General features: G+C 44.7%; 1 protein-coding gene across 1 annotated transcript in view; it reads left to right on the top strand.

Moving 5' to 3' along the window:
- Positions 1 to 18,014, top strand: part of LOC148504696 (TBC1 domain family member 20-like) — a 380,562-nt gene that overhangs the window by 98,216 nt on the left and 264,332 nt on the right. The gene's annotated exons all lie outside the window — the stretch shown is intronic.

Below are 18,014 nucleotides of genomic sequence, written 5' to 3'. Positions count from 1 at the left end.
TCACTATCCTACAGAGAGCAGCGTATAGTACTCACTATCATACAGAGAGCAGCGTATAGTACTCACTATCATCATACAGAGAGCAGTGTATAGTACTCACTATCATCATACAGAGAGCAGCGTATAGTAATCACTATCATCATACAGAGCTCAGCGTATAGTACTCACTATCATCATACAGAGAGCAGCGTATAGTACTCACTATCATCATACAGAGCTCAGCGTATAGTACTCACTATCATACAGAGCTCAGCGTATAGTACTCACTATCATTATACAGAGAGCAGCGTATAGTACTCACTATCATCATACAGAGAGCAGCGTATAGTACTCACTATCATACAGAGAGCAGCGTATAGTACTCAATATCATCATACAGAGCTCAGCGTATAGTACTCACTATCATACAGAGCTCAGCGTATAGTACTCACTATCATCATACAGAGAGCAGCGTATAGTACTCACTATCATACAGAGAGCAGCGTATAGTACTCACTATCATCATACAGAGAGCAGCGTATAGTACTCACTGTCATCATACAGAGAGCAGCGTATAGTACTCACTGTCATCATACAGAGAGCAGCGTATAGTACTCACTGTCATCATACAGAGAGCAGCGTATAGTACTCACTGTCATCATACAGAGAGCAGCGTATAGTACTCACTGTCATCATACAGAGAGCAGCGTATAGTACTCACTATCATCATACAGAGAGCAGCGTATAGTACTCACTATCATCATACAGAGAGCAGCGTATAGTACTCACTATCATCATACAGAGCGCAGCGTATAGTACTCACTGTCATACAGAGCGCAGCGTATTGTACTCACTGTCATCATACAGAGAGCAGCGTATAGTAATCACTATCATCATACAGAGAGCGGCGTATAGTAATCACTATCATCATACAGTGAGCGGCGTATAGTACTCACTATCATCATACAGAGAGCGGCGTATAGTACTCACTATCATCATACAGAGAGCGGCGTATAGTACTCACTGTCATCATACAGAGAGCGGCGTATAGTACTCACTATCATCATACAGAGAGCGGCGTATAGTACTCACTGTCATACAGAGCGCAGCGTATAGTACTCACTATCATCATACAGAGAGCGGCGTATAGTACTCACTATCATCATACAGAGAGCGGCGTATAGTAATCACTATCATCATACAGAGAGCGGCGTATAGTACTCACTGTCATCATACAGCGAGCAGTGTATAGTACTCACTATCATCATACAGAGAGCAGCGTATAGTACTCACTATCATCATACAGAGAGCAGCGTATAGTACTCACTATCATCATACAGAGCTCGGCGTATAGTACTCACTATCCTCATACAGAGAGCAGCGTATAGTACTCACTATCATCATACAGAGAGCAGCGTATAGTACTCACTGTCATCATACAGAGAGCAGCGTATAGTACTCACTATCATCATACAGAGAGCAGCGTATAGTAATCACTATCATACAGAGAGCAGCGTATAGTACTCATTATCATCATACAGAGAGCAGCGTATAGTACTCACTATCCTCATACAGAGAGCAGCGTATAGTACTCACTATCCTCATACAGAGAGCAGCGTATAGTACTCACTATCATCATACAGAGCTCAGCGTATAGTACTCACTATCATCATACAGAGAGCAGCGTATAGTACTCACTATCATCATACAGAGAGCAGCGTATAGTACTCACTGTCATCATACAGAGAGCGGCGTATAGTACTCACTGTCATCATACAGAGCTCAGCGTATAGTACTCACTGTCATCATACAGAGAGCAGCGTTTAGTACTCACTGTCATCATACAGAGCACAGCGAATAGTACTCACTGTCATCATACAGAGAGCAGCGTATAGTACTCACTGTCATCATACAGAGAGCAGCGTATAGTAATCACTATCATCATACAGAGAGCAGCGTATAGTACTCACTATCATCATACAGAGAGCGGCGTATAGTACTCACTATCATCATACAGAGAGCAGCGTATAGTACTCACTATCATCATACAGAGAGCAGCGTATAGTAATCACTATCATCATACAGAGAGCAGCGTATAGTACTCACTATCATCATACAGAGAGCAGCGTATAGTACTCACTATCATCATACAGAGAGCAGCGTATAGTACTCACTATCATCATACAGAGAGCAGCGTATAGTACTCACTATCATCATACAGAGAGCAGCGTATAGTACTCACTATCATCATACAGAGAGCAGCGTATAGTACTCACTATCATCATACAGAGCGCAACGTATAGTACTCACTATCATCATACAGAGAGCGGCATATAGTACTCACTATCATCATACAGAGAGCGGCGTATAGTACTCACTATCATCATACAGAGCTCGGCGTATAGTACTCACTGTCATCATACAGAGAGCAGCGTTTAGTACTCACTATCATCATACAGAGCACAGCGTATAGTACTCACTATCATCATACAGAGAGCAGCGTATAGTACTCACTATCATCATACAGAGAGCAGCGTATAGTACTCACTATCATCATACAGAGAGCAGCGTATAGTACTCACTATCATCATACAGAGAGCAGCGTATAGTACTCACTATCATCATACAGAGAGCAGCGTATAGTACTCACTATCATCATACAGAGAGCAGCGTATAGTAATCACTATCATCATACAGAGAGCAGCGTATAGTAATCACTATCATCATACAGAGAGCAGCGTATAGTACTCACTATCATCATACAGAGAGCAGCGTATAGTACTCACTATCATCATACAGAGAGCAGCGTATAGTACTCACTATCATCATACAGAGAGCGGCGTATAGTACTCACTGTCATCATACAGAGAGCGGCGTATAGTACTCACTATCATCATACAGAGCTCGGCGTATAGTACTCACTGTCATCATACAGAGAGCAGCGTATAGTACTCACTATCATCATACAGAGCGCAACGTATAGTATTCACTATCATCATACAGAGAGCAGCGTATAGTACTCACTATCATCATACATAGAGCGGCGTATAGTACTCACTGTCATCATACAGAGAGCGGCGTATAGTACTCACTATCATCATACAGAGCTCAGCGTATAGTACTCACTGTCATCATACAGAGAGCAGCGTATAGTACTCACTGTCATCATGCAGACTCACTATCATCATACAGAGAGCGGCGTATATTACTCACTATCATACAGAGCTCAGCGTATAGTACTCACTGTCATCATACAGAGAGCGGCGTATAGTACTCACTATCATCATACAGAGAGCGGCGTATTGTACTCACTGTCATCATACAGAGAGCGGCGTATAGTACTCACTATCATCATACAGAGCTCAGCGTATAGTACTCACTGTCATCATACAGAGAGCGGCGTATAGTACTCACTATCATCATACAGAGAGCGGCGTATAGTACTCTCTATCATCATACAGAGAGCGGCGTATAGTACTCACTGTCATCATACAGAGAGCGGCGTATAGTACTCACTTTCATCATACAGAGCTCAGCGTATAGTACTCACTGTCATCATACAGAGAGCAGCGTATAGTACTCACTATCATCATACAGAGAGCAGCGTATTGTACTCACTATCATCATACACAGAGCAGCGTATAGTACTCACTATCATCATACAGAGAGCAGCGTATAGTACTCACTATCATCATACAGAGAGCGGCGTATAGTACTCACTATCATCATACAGAGAGCGGCGTATAGTACTCACTATCATCATACAGAGAGCGGCGTATAGTACTCACTATCATCATACAGAGAGCGGCGTATAGTACTCACTATCATCATACAGAGAGCGGCGTATAGTACTCACTATCATCATACAGAGAGCGGCGTATAGTACTCACTATCATCATACAGAGAGCGGCGTATAGTACTCACTATCATCATACAGAGCTCAGCGTATAGTACTCACTATCATCATACAGAGCTCAGCGTATAGTACTCACTGTCATCATACAGAGAGCAGCGTATAGTATTCACTGTCATCATACACAGAGCAGCGTATAGTACTCACTGTCATCATACAGAGAGCAGCGTATAGTACTCACTATCATCATACAGAGAGCAGCGTATAGTACTCACTATCCTCATACAGAGAGCGGCGTATAGTACTCACTATCCTCATACAGAGAGCGGCGTATAGTTCTCACTATCATCATACAGAGAGCAGCGTATAGTACTCACTATCATCATACAGAGAGCGGCGTATAGTACTCACTATCATCATACAGAGAGCGGCGTATAGTACTCACTATCCTCATACAGAGAGCAGCGTATAGTACTCACTATCCTCATACAGAGAGCAGCGTATAGTACTCACTATCATACAGAGAGCGGCGTATAGTACTCACTATCATCATACAGAGAGCAGCGTATAGTACTCACTATCCTCATGCAGAGAGCAGCGTATAGTACTCACTATCATCATACAGAGAGCAGCGTATAGTACTCACTGTCATACAGAGAGCAGCGTATAGTACTCACTATCATCATACAGAGAGCAGCGTATAGGACTCACTGTCATACAGAGAGCAGCGTATAGTACTCACTATCATCATACAGAGCGCGGCGTATAGTACTCACTATCATCATACAGAGAGCGGCGTATAGTACTCACTATCATCATACAGAGAGCAGCGTATAGTACTCACTATCATCATACAGAGCTCATCGTATAGTACTCACTATCATCATACAGCGAGCAGCGTATAGTACTCACTATCATCATACAGAGAGCAGCGTATAGTACTCACTATCATACAGAGAGCGGCGTATAGTACTCACTGTCATACAGAGAGCGGCGTATAGTACTCACTATCATCATACAGAGAGCGGCGTATAGTAATCACTATCATCATACAGCGAGCAGCGTATAGTACTCACTATCATCATACAGAGAGCAGCGTATAGTAATCACTATCATCATACAGAGAGCGGCGTATAGTACTCACCATCATCATACAGAGAGCGGCGTATAGTACTCACTATCATCATACAGAGAGCGGCGTATAGTACTCACTATCATCATACAGAGAGCGGCGTATAGTACTCACTATCATCATACAGAGAGCGGCGTATAGTACTCACTGTCATCATACAGAGAGCGGCGTATAGTACTCACTGTCATCATACAGAGAGCGGCGTATAGTACTCACTATCATCATACAGAGCTCGGCGTATAGTACTCACTATCATCATACAGAGAGCAGCGTATAGTACTCACTATCATCATACAGAGAGCGCCGTATAGTAATCACTCATCATACAGAGAGCGGCGTATAGTACTCACTATCATCATACAGAGAGCGGCGTATAGTACTCACTATCATCATACAGAGAGCGGCGTATAGTACTCACTATCATACAGAGCTCAGCGTATAGTACTCACTGTCATCATACAGAGAGCGGCGTATAGTACTCACTATCATCATACAGAGAGCAGCGTATAGTACTCACTATCATCATACAGAGAGCGGCGTATAGTACTCACTATCATCATACAGAGAGCGGCGTATAGTAATCACTCATCATACAGAGAGCGGCGTATAGTACTCACTGTCATCATACAGAGAGCGGCGTATAGTACTCACTATCATCATACAGAGAGCGGCGTATAGTACTCACTATCATCATACAGAGAGCGGCGTATAGTACTCACTGTCATCATACAGAGAGCGGCGTATAGTACTCACTGTCATCATACAGAGCTCAGCGTATAGTACTCACTGTCATCATACAGAGAGCAGCGTTTAGTACTCACTATCATCATACAGAGCACAGCGTATAGTACTCACTATCATCATACAGAGAGCAGCGTATAGTACTCACTATCATCATACAGAGCGAAACGTATAGTACTCACTGTCATCATACAGAGAGCAGCGTATAGTACTCACTATTATCATACAGAGAGCGGCGTATAATACTCACTATCATCATACAGAGAGCGGCGTATAGTACTCACTGTCATCATACAGAGAGCGGCGTATAGTACTCACTATCATCATACAGAGCGCGGCGTATAGTACTCACTATCATCATACAGAGAGCGGCGTATAGTACTCACTATCATCATACAGAGAGCGGCGTATAGTACTCACTATCATCATACAGAGAGCGGCGTATAGTACTCACTATCATCATACAGAGAGCGGCGTATAGTACTCACTGTCATCATACAGAGCGCAGCGTATAGTACTCACTGTCATCATACAGAGAGCAGCGTATAGTACTCACTATCATCATACAGAGAGCAGCGTATAGTACTCACTATCATCATACAGAGAGCAGCGTATAGTACTCAATATCAACATACCGAGAGCAGCGTTTAGTACTCACTATCATCATACAGAGAGCAGCGTATAGTAATCACTATCATCATACACAGAGCAGCGTATAGTACTCACTATCAACATAAAGAGAGCAGCGTTTAGTCCTCACTATCATCATACAGAGAGCAGCGTATAGTACTCACTATCATCATACAGAGCTCAGCGTATAGTACTCACTATCATACAGAGAGCAGCGTATAGTACTCACTATCATCATACAGAGCGCAGCGTATAGTACTCACTATCAGCATACAGAGAGCAGCGTATAGTACTCACTATCAGCATACAGAGAGCAGCGTATAGTACTCACTATCATCATACAGAGAGCGGCGTATAGTACTCACTATCATGATACAGAGCGCGGCGTATAGTACTCACTATCCTCATACAGAGACCGGCGTATAGTACTCACTATCCTCATACAGAGAGCGGCGTATAGTACTCACTATCATCCTACAGAGAGCGGCGTATAGTACTCACTGTCATCATACAGAGCGCGGCGTATAGTACTCACTGTCATCATACAGAGCGCGGCGTATAGTACTCACTATCATACAGAGAGCGGCGTATAGTACTCACTATCATCATACAGAGAGCGGCGTATAGTACTCACTATCATCATACAGAGAGCGGCGTATAGTACTCACTATCATCATACAGAGAGCGGCGTATAGTACTCACTATCATCATACAGAGAGCGGCGTATAGTACTCACTATCATCATACAGAGCTCGGCGTATAGTACTCACTATCATCATACAGAGCTCGGCGTATAGTACTCACTATCATCATACAGAGAGCAGCGTATAGTACTCACTGTCATCATACACAGAGCAGCGCATAGTACTCACTGTCATCATACACAGAGCAGCGTATAGTACTCACTGTCATCATACAGAGCGCAGCGTATAGTACTCACTATCATCATACAGAGAGCAGCGTATAGTTCTCACTATCCTACAGAGAGCAGCGTATAGTACTCACTATCATACAGAGAGCAGCGTATAGTACTCACTATCATCATACAGAGAGCAGTGTATAGTACTCACTATCATCATACAGAGAGCAGCGTATAGTAATCACTATCATCATACAGAGCTCAGCGTATAGTACTCACTATCATCATACAGAGAGCAGCGTATAGTACTCACTATCATCATACAGAGCTCAGCGTATAGTACTCACTATCATACAGAGCTCAGCGTATAGTACTCACTATCATTATACAGAGAGCAGCGTATAGTACTCACTATCATCATACAGAGAGCAGCGTATAGTACTCACTATCATACAGAGAGCAGCGTATAGTACTCAATATCATCATACAGAGCTCAGCGTATAGTACTCACTATCATACAGAGCTCAGCGTATAGTACTCACTATCATCATACAGAGAGCAGCGTATAGTACTCACTATCATACAGAGAGCAGCGTATAGTACTCACTATCATCATACAGAGAGCAGCGTATAGTACTCACTGTCATCATACAGAGAGCAGCGTATAGTACTCACTGTCATCATACAGAGAGCAGCGTATAGTACTCACTGTCATCATACAGAGAGCAGCGTATAGTACTCACTGTCATCATACAGAGAGCAGCGTATAGTACTCACTGTCATCATACAGAGAGCAGCGTATAGTACTCACTATCATCATACAGAGAGCAGCGTATAGTACTCACTATCATCATACAGAGAGCAGTGTATAGTACTCACTATCATCATACAGAGCGCAGCGTATAGTACTCACTGTCATACAGAGCGCAGCGTATAGTACTCACTGTCATCATACAGAGAGCAGCGTATAGTAATCACTATCATCATACAGAGAGCGGCGTATAGTAATCACTATCATCATACAGTGAGCGGCGTATAGTACTCACTATCATCATACAGAGAGCGGCGTATAGTACTCACTATCATCATACAGAGAGCGGCGTATAGTACTCACTGTCATCATACAGAGAGCGGCGTATAGTACTCACTATCATCATACAGAGAGCGGCGTATAGTACTCACTGTCATACAGAGCGCAGCGTATAGTACTCACTATCATCATACAGAGAGCGGCGTATAGTACTCACTATCATCATACAGAGAGCGGCGTATAGTAATCACTATCATCATACAGAGAGCGGCGTATAGTACTCACTGTCATCATACAGCGAGCAGTGTATAGTACTCACTATCATCATACAGAGAGCAGCGTATAGTACTCACTATCATCATACAGAGAGCAGCGTATAGTACTCACTATCATCATACAGAGCTCGGCGTATAGTACTCACTATCCTCATACAGAGAGCAGCGTATAGTACTCACTATCATCATACAGAGAGCAGCGTATAGTACTCACTGTCATCATACAGAGAGCAGCGTATAGTACTCACTATCATCATACAGAGAGCAGCGTATAGTAATCACTATCATACAGAGAGCAGCGTATAGTACTCATTATCATCATACAGAGAGCAGCGTATAGTACTCACTATCCTCATACAGAGAGCAGCGTATAGTACTCACTATCCTCATACAGAGAGCAGCGTATAGTACTCACTATCATCATACAGAGCTCAGCGTATAGTACTCACTATCATCATACAGAGAGCAGCGTATAGTACTCACTATCATCATACAGAGAGCAGCGTATAGTACTCACTGTCATCATACAGAGAGCGGCGTATAGTACTCACTGTCATCATACAGAGCTCAGCGTATAGTACTCACTGTCATCATACAGAGAGCAGCGTTTAGTACTCACTGTCATCATACAGAGCACAGCGAATAGTACTCACTGTCATCATACAGAGAGCAGCGTATAGTACTCACTGTCATCATACAGAGAGCAGCGTATAGTAATCACTATCATCATACAGAGAGCAGCGTATAGTACTCACTATCATCATACAGAGAGCGGCGTATAGTACTCACTATCATCATACAGAGAGCGGCGTATAGTACTCACTATCATCATACAGAGAGCAGCGTATAGTAATCACTATCATCATACAGAGAGCAGCGTATAGTACTCACTATCATCATACAGAGAGCAGCGTATAGTACTCACTATCATCATACAGAGAGCAGCGTATAGTACTCACTATCATCATACAGAGAGCAGCGTATAGTACTCACTATCATCATACAGAGAGCAGCGTATAGTACTCACTATCATCATACAGAGAGCAGCGTATAGTACTCACTATCATCATACAGAGCGCAACGTATAGTACTCACTATCATCATACAGAGAGCGGCATATAGTACTCACTATCATCATACAGAGAGCGGCGTATAGTACTCACTATCATCATACAGAGCTCGGCGTATAGTACTCACTGTCATCATACAGAGAGCAGCGTTTAGTACTCACTATCATCATACAGAGCACAGCGTATAGTACTCACTATCATCATACAGAGAGCAGCGTATAGTACTCACTATCATCATACAGAGAGCAGCGTATAGTACTCACTATCATCATACAGAGAGCAGCGTATAGTACTCACTATCATCATACAGAGAGCAGCGTATAGTACTCACTATCATCATACAGAGAGCAGCGTATAGTACTCACTATCATCATACAGAGAGCAGCGTATAGTAATCACTATCATCATACAGAGAGCAGCGTATAGTAATCACTATCATCATACAGAGAGCAGCGTATAGTACTCACTATCATCATACAGAGAGCAGCGTATAGTACTCACTATCATCATACAGAGAGCAGCGTATAGTACTCACTATCATCATACAGAGAGCAGCGTATAGTACTCACTGTCATCATACAGAGAGCGGCGTATAGTACTCACTGTCATCATACAGAGAGCGGCGTATAGTACTCACTATCATCATACAGAGCTCGGCGTATAGTACTCACTGTCATCATACAGAGAGCAGCGTATAGTACTCACTATCATCATACAGAGCGCAACGTATAGTATTCACTATCATCATACAGAGAGCAGCGTATAGTACTCACTATCATCATACATAGAGCGGCGTATAGTACTCACTGTCATCATACAGAGAGCGGCGTATAGTACTCACTATCATCATACAGAGCTCAGCGTATAGTACTCACTGTCATCATACAGAGAGCAGCGTATAGTACTCACTGTCATCATGCAGACTCACTATCATCATACAGAGAGCGGCGTATATTACTCACTATCATACAGAGCTCAGCGTATAGTACTCACTGTCATCATACAGAGAGCGGCGTATAGTACTCACTATCATCATACAGAGAGCGGCGTATTGTACTCACTGTCATCATACAGAGAGCGGCGTATAGTACTCACTATCATCATACAGAGCTCAGCGTATAGTACTCACTGTCATCATACAGAGAGCGGCGTATAGTACTCACTATCATCATACAGAGAGCGGCGTATAGTACTCTCTATCATCATACAGAGAGCGGCGTATAGTACTCACTGTCATCATACAGAGAGCGGCGTATAGTACTCACTTTCATCATACAGAGCTCAGCGTATAGTACTCACTGTCATCATACAGAGAGCAGCGTATAGTACTCACTATCATCATACAGAGAGCAGCGTATTGTACTCACTATCATCATACACAGAGCAGCGTATAGTACTCACTATCATCATACAGAGAGCAGCGTATAGTACTCACTATCATCATACAGAGAGCGGCGTATAGTACTCACTATCATCATACAGAGAGCGGCGTATAGTACTCACTATCATCATACAGAGAGCGGCGTATAGTACTCACTATCATCATACAGAGAGCGGCGTATAGTACTCACTATCATCATACAGAGAGCGGCGTATAGTACTCACTATCATCATACAGAGAGCGGCGTATAGTACTCACTATCATCATACAGAGAGCGGCGTATAGTACTCACTATCATCATACAGAGCTCAGCGTATAGTACTCACTATCATCATACAGAGCTCAGCGTATAGTACTCACTGTCATCATACAGAGAGCAGCGTATAGTATTCACTGTCATCATACACAGAGCAGCGTATAGTACTCACTGTCATCATACAGAGAGCAGCGTATAGTACTCACTATCATCATACAGAGAGCAGCGTATAGTACTCACTATCCTCATACAGAGAGCGGCGTATAGTACTCACTATCCTCATACAGAGAGCGGCGTATAGTTCTCACTATCATCATACAGAGAGCAGCGTATAGTACTCACTATCATCATACAGAGAGCGGCGTATAGTACTCACTATCATCATACAGAGAGCAGCGTATAGTACTCACTATCCTCATACAGAGAGCAGCGTATAGTACTCACTATCCTCATACAGAGAGCAGCGTATAGTACTCACTATCATACAGAGAGCGGCGTATAGTACTCACTATCATCATACAGAGAGCAGCGTATAGTACTCACTATCCTCATGCAGAGAGCAGCGTATTGTACTCACTATCATCATACAGAGAGCAGCGTATAGTACTCACTATCATCATACAGAGAGCAGCGTATAGTACTCACTATCATCATACAGAGAGCGGCGTATAGTACTCACTATCATCATACAGAGAGCGGCGTATAGTACTCACTATCTTACAGAGAGCAGCGTATGTACTCACTATCATCATACACAGAGCAGCGTATAGTACTCACTATCATCATACACAGAGCAGCGTATAGTACTCACTATCATCATACAGAGAGCAGCGTCTAGTACTCACTATCATCATACAGAGAGCAGCGTATAGTACTCACTATCATACAGAGAGCAGCGTATAGTACTCACTATCCTCATACAGAGAGCAGCGTATAGTACTCACTGTCATCATACAGAGAGCAGCGTATAGTACTCACTGTCATCATACAGAGAGCAGCGTATAGTACTCACTATCATCATACAGAGCTCAGCGTATAGTACTCACTATCATCATACAGAGAGCAGTGTATAGTACTCACTATCATCTTACAGAGAGCAGGGTATAGTACTCACTATCATCATACAGAGCGCAGCGTATAGTACTCACTATCATCATACAGAGCTCATCGTATAGTACTCACTATCATCATACAGCGAGCAGCGTATAGTAATCACTATCATCATACAGCGAGCAGCGTATAGTACTCACTATCATCATACAGCGAGCAGCGTATAGTAATCACTATCATCATACAAAGAGCGGCGTATAGTACTCACTATCATACAGAGAGCAGCGTATAGTACTCACTATCATCATACAGAGAGCAGCGTATAGTACTCACTATCATCATACAGAGAGCGGCGTATAGTACTCACTATCATCATACAGAGAGCGGCGTATAGTACTCACTAGCTTCATACAGAGAGCGGCGTATAGTACTCACTGTCATCATACAGAGAGCGGCGTATAGTACTCACTGTCATCATACAGAGAGCGGCATATAGTACTCACTATCATCATACAGAGAGCGGCGTATAGTACTCACTATCATCATACAGAGAGCGGCGTATAGTACTCACTGTCATCATACAGAGAGCGGCGTATAGTACTCACTGTCATCATACAGAGAGCGGCGTATAGTACTCACTGTCATCATACAGAGAGCGGCGTATAGTACTCACTGTCATCATTCAGAGCTCAGCGTATAGTACTCACTATAATCATACAGAGAGCAGCGTATAGTACTCACTATCATCATACAGAGAGCGGCGTATAGTACTCACTATCATCATACAGAGAGCGGCGTATAGTAATCACTCATCATACAGAGAGCGGCGTATAGTACTCACTATCATCATACAGAGAGCGGCGTATAGTACTCACTATCATCATACAGAGAGCGGCGTATAGTACTCACTATCATACAGAGAGCGGCGTATAGTACTCACTATCATACAGAGAGCAGCGTATAGTACTCACTATCATCATACAGAGAGCAGCGTATAGTACTCACTATCATCATACAGAGAGCAGCGTATAGTACTCACTATCATCATACAGAGCTCAGCGTATAGTACTCACTGTCATCATACAGAGAGCGGCGTATAGTACTCACTATCATCATACAGAGAGCAGCGTATAGTACTCACTATCATCATACAGAGAGCGGCGTATAGTACTCACTATCATCATACAGAGAGCGGCGTATAGTAATCACTCATCATACAGAGAGCAGCGTATAGTACTCACTGTCATCATACAGAGAGCGGCGTATAGTACTCACTATCATTCAGAGAGCGGCGTATAGTACTCACTATCATCATACAGAGAGCGGCGTATAGTACTCACTGTCATCATACTGAGAGCGGCGTATAGTACTCACTATCATCATACAGAGCTCAGCGTATAGTACTCACTGTCATCATACAGAGAGCAGCGTTTAGTACTCACTATCATCATACAGAGCTCAGCGTATAGTACTCACTATCATCATACAGAGAGCGGCGTATAGTACTCACTATCATCATACAGAGAGCAGCGTATAGTACTCACTATCATCATACAGAGAGCAGCGTATAGTACTCACTGTCATCATACAGAGAGCAGCGTATAGTACTCACTGTCATCATACAGAGAGCAGCGTATAGTACTCACTATCATCATACAGAGAGCAACGTATAGTACTCACTATCATCATACAGAGAGCAGCGTATAGTACTCACTATCATCATACAGAGAGCAGCGTATAGTACTAACTGTCATCATACAGAGAGCAGCGTATAGTACTCACTATCATCATACAGAGAGCAGCGTATAGTACTCACTTTCATCATACAGAGAGCAGCGTATAGTACTCACTTTTATCATACAGAGAGCAGCGTACAGTACTCACTGTCATCATACAGAGAGCAGCGTATAGTAATCACTTTTATCATACAGAGAGCAGCGTATAGTACTCACTATCATCATACAGAGCTCAGCGTTTAGTACTCACTATCATCATACAGAGAGCAGCGTATAGTACTCACTATCATCATACAGAGAGCAGCGTATGGTACTCACTGTCATCATACAGAGAGCAGCGTATAGTACTCACTATCATCATACAGAGAGCAGCGTATAGTACTCACTATCATCATACAGAGCTCAGCGTACAGTACTCACTATCATCATACAGAGAGCAGCGTATAGTACTCACTGTCATGCAGTGCTGTGTGTACAGATAGGGGTGGTCTGTGTGCTGTGCAGTGCTGTGTATACAGATAGAGGTGGTCTGTGTGCTGTGCAGTGCTGTGTGTACAGATAAGGTTGTTCTTTGTGCTGTGCAGTGCTGTGTGTACAGATAGAGGTGTGCTGTGCAGTGCTTTGTATACAGATAGAGGTGGTCTGTGTGCTGTGCAGTGCTGTGTATACAGATAGGGGTGGTCTGTGTGCTGTGCAGTGCTGTGTATACAGATAGAGGTGTGCTGTGCAGTGCTTTGTATACAGATAGAGGTGGTCTGTGTGCTGTGCAGTGCTGTGTATACAGATAGGGGTGGTCTGTGTGCTGTGCAGTGCTGTGTATACAGATAAAGGTGGTCTGTGTGCTGTGCAGGGCTGTGTGTACAGATAGGGGTGGTCTTTGTGCTGTGCAGTGATGTGTATACAGATAGGGGTGGTCTGTGTGCTGTGCAGTGCTGTGTATACAGATAGGGGTGGTCTGTCTGCTGTGCTGTGTGTACAGATAGAGGTGGTCTGTGTGCTGTGCAGTGCTGTGTATACAGATAGAGGTGGTCTGTGTGCTGTGCAGTGCTGTGTATACAGATAGAGGTGGTCTGTGTGCTGTGCAGTGCTGTGTATACAGATAGAGGTGGTCTGTGTGCTGTGCAGTGCTGTGTATACAGATAGGGGTGGTCTGTGTGCTGTGCAGTGCTGTGTATACAGATAGGGGAGGTCTGTGTGCTGTGCAGTGCTGTGTGTACAGATAGGGGTGGTATGTGTGCTTTGCAGTGCTGTGTGTACAGATAGAGGTGGTCTGTGTGCTGTGCAGTGCTGTGTATACAGATAGGGGTGGTCAGTGTGCAGTGCTGTGTGTACAGATAGGGGAGGTCTGTGTGCTGTGCAGTGCTGTGTATACAGTTAGGGGTGGTCTGTGTGCTGTGCAGTGCTGTGTGTACAGATAGAGGTGGTCTGTGTGCTGTGCAGTGCTGTGTATACAGACAGAGGTGGTCTGTGTGCTGTGCAGTGCTGTGTATACAGATAAGGGTGGTCTGTGTGCTGTGCAGTGCTGTGTATACAGATAGAGGTGGTATGTGTGCTGTGCAGTGCTGTGTATACAGGTAGAGGTGGTATGTGTGCTGTGCAGTGCTGTGTATACAGATAGGGGTGTGCTGTGCAGTGCTATGTGTACAGATAGAGGTGGTCTGTGTGCTGTGCAGTGCTGTGTATACAGATAGAGGTGGTCTGTGTGCTGTGCAGTGCTGTGTATACAGATAGAGGTGGTCTGTGTGCTGTGCAGTGCTGTGTATACAGATAGAGGTGGTCTGTGTGCTGTGCAGTGCTGTGTATACAGATAGAGGTGGTCTGTGTGCTGTGCATTGCTGTGTATACAGATAGAGGTTGTCTGTGTGCTGTGCAGTGCTGTGTATACAGATAGAGGTGGTCTGTGTGCTGTGCAGTGCTGTGTATGCAGCTAGGGGTGGTCTGTGTGCTGTGCAGTGCTGTGTATACAGATAGAGGTGGTCTGTGTGCTGTGCAGTGCTGTGTATACAGATAGAGGTGGTCTGTGTGCTGCGCAGTGCTGTGTATACAGATAGAGGTGGTCTGTGTGCTGTGCAGTGCTGTGTGTACAGATAGAGGTGGTCTGTGTGCTGTGCAGTGCTGTGTATACAGATGGGGGTGGTCAGTGTGCAGTGCTGTGTGTACAGATAGGGGAGGTCTGTGTGCTGTGCAGTGCTGTGTATACAGATAGGGGAGGTCTGTGTGCTGTGCAGTGCTGTGTGTACAGATAGGGGAGGTCTGTGTGCTGTGCAGTGCTGTGTGTACAGATAGGGGTGGTCTGTGTGCTGTGCAGTGCTGTGTATACAGATAGGGGTGGTCTGTGTGCAGTGCTTTGTATACAGATAGGGGAGGTCTGTGTGCTGTGCAGTGCTGTGTGTACAGATAGAGGTGGTCTGTGTGCTGTGTATACAGATAGGGGTGGTCAGTGTGCAGTGCTGTGTGTACAGATAGGGGTGGTCTGTGTGCTGTGCAGTGCTGTGTATACAGATAGGGGAGGTCTGTGTGCTGTGTATACAGATAGGGGTGGTCTGTGTGCTGTGCAGGGCTGTGTGTACAGATAGGGGAGGTCTGTGTGCTGTGCAGTGCTGTGTATACAGATAGAGGTGGTCTGTGTGCTGTGCAGTCCTGTGTGTACAGATAGGGGATGTCTGTGTGCTGTGCAGTGCTGTGTGTACAGATAGGGGTGGTCTGTGTGCTGTGCAGTGCTGTGTGTACAGATAAGGGTGGTCTGTGTGCTGTGCAGTGCTGTGTATACAGATAGGGTGGTCTGTGTGCTGTGCAGTGCTGTGTGTACAGATAGGGGTAGTCTGTATGCTGTGCAGTGCTGTGTATACAGGTAGGGGAGATCTGTGTGCTGTACAGTGCTGTGTGTACAGATAGAGGTGGTCTTTGTGCTGTGTGTACAGATAGAGGTGGTCTGTGTGCTGTGCAGTGCTGTGTGTACAGATTGGGGAGGTCTGTGTGCTGTGCAGTGCTGTGTATACAGGTAGGGGAGGTCTGTGTGCTGTACAGTGCTGTGTGTACAGATAGGGGTGGTCAGGTTGCCTTGCTGTGTGTACAAATAGGGGAGGTCTGTGTGCTGTGCAGTGCTGTGTGTACAGATAGGGGTGGTCTGTGTGCTGTGCAGTGCTGTGTGTACAGATAGAGGTGGTCTGTGAGCTGTGCAGGGCTGTGTATACAGATAGAGGTGGTCAGTGTGCTGTGTGTACAGATAGAGGCGGTCTGTGTGCTGTGCAGAGCTGTCTATACAGAAAGGGGAGGTCTGTGTGCTGTGCAGTGTTGTGTATACAGATAGAGGTGGTCTGTGTGCTGTGCAGTGCTGTGTGTACAGATAGGGGTGGTCTGTGTGCTGTGCAGTGCTGTGTGTACAGATAGCGGGGGGCAATCTGTGTGCTGTGCAGTGCTGTTTATACAGATAGAGGTGGTCTGTATGCTGTGCAGGGCTGTGTGTACAGATAGGGGTGGTCTGTGTGCTGTGCAGTGCTGTGTATACAGATAGGGGTGGTCTTTATGCTGTGCATTGCTGTGTGTACAGATAGAGGTGGTCTGTGTGCTGTGCAGTGCTGTGTATACAGATAGTGGTGGTCTGTGTGCTGTGCAGTGCTGTGTATACAGATAGAGGTGGTCTATATGCTGTGCAGGGCTATGTGTACAGATAGAGGTGGTCTGTGTGCTGTGTAGTGCTGTGTATACAGATAGGGGTGGTCTGTGTGCTGTGTAGTGCTGTGAATACAGATAGGGGTGGTCAGTGTGCAGTGCTGTGTGTACAGATAGGGGTGGTCTGTGTGCTGTGCAGTGCTGTGTGTACAGATAGGGGAGGTCTGTGTGCTGTGCAGTGCTGTGTATACAGATAGGGGTGGTCTGTGTGCAGTGCTGTGTATACAGATAGGGGAGGTCTGTGTGCTGTGCAGTGCTGTGTGTACAGATAGAGGTGGTCTGTGTGCTGTGTAGTGCTGTGTATACAGATAGGGGTGGTCAGTGTGCAGTGCTGTGTGTACAGATAGGGG

Source organism: Taudactylus pleione, unplaced genomic scaffold (genome assembly GCF_031769625.1).
Source record: "Taudactylus pleione unplaced genomic scaffold, aTauple2 ptg000460l, whole genome shotgun sequence".
Lineage (NCBI taxonomy): Eukaryota > Metazoa > Chordata > Amphibia > Anura > Myobatrachidae > Taudactylus > Taudactylus pleione.
The sequence above is the reverse complement of the archived record's forward strand: the minus strand, read 5'-3'. Positions and strand labels throughout refer to the sequence as shown.